This window comes from Sinocyclocheilus anshuiensis, unplaced genomic scaffold (assembly GCF_001515605.1).
Source record: "Sinocyclocheilus anshuiensis isolate Anshui unplaced genomic scaffold, SAMN03320099.WGS_v1.1 scaffold1091, whole genome shotgun sequence".
Taxonomy (NCBI): domain Eukaryota; kingdom Metazoa; phylum Chordata; class Actinopteri; order Cypriniformes; family Cyprinidae; genus Sinocyclocheilus; species Sinocyclocheilus anshuiensis.
In genome coordinates this window covers 129,471-130,000 of record NW_015544196.1, presented here as the reverse complement: position 1 = coordinate 130,000, position 530 = coordinate 129,471, and positions in this window count along the sequence as shown.

Here is a 530-nt window from a genome sequence, read left to right as displayed (position 1 = left end):
CACAGACAGAGAGAGAGAGAGAGAGAGAGAGAGAGAGAGAGAGAAAGAGACCGGGTACTGTGTGCATCTGCATTGCTTGCACACCATGCATCTAGTTTTTTTCTTGTTAAACAGGAATCTAACAAAACTTAACTGAAAGCAAAGAGAGACCTTGCAAAAAATGCTTTAAATGCGCCACAGATCTTCAGTTGTTTTTAGTTCTTTTTTGTTAAATTAATTTGATATGTATGCATTGCAAGCAACTTTGTTTTTTTTTTGTTTTTTTTAGAAAGTCAGATATAAATATGTGACCCTGGACCACAAAACCAGTCATAAGGGTCAATTTTTAGAAATTGAGAAATGTATGCATCATCTGAACGCTGAATAAATAAGCTTTCCATTGATGTATACAATATTTGGCTGAAATACAATTATTTGAAAATCTGGAATCTGAGGGTGCATAAAAAATAAAAATATTGAGAAAATCATCTTTAAAGTTGTCCAAATTAAGTCCTTAGAAATGCATATTACTAATCAAAAATTAAGTTTTG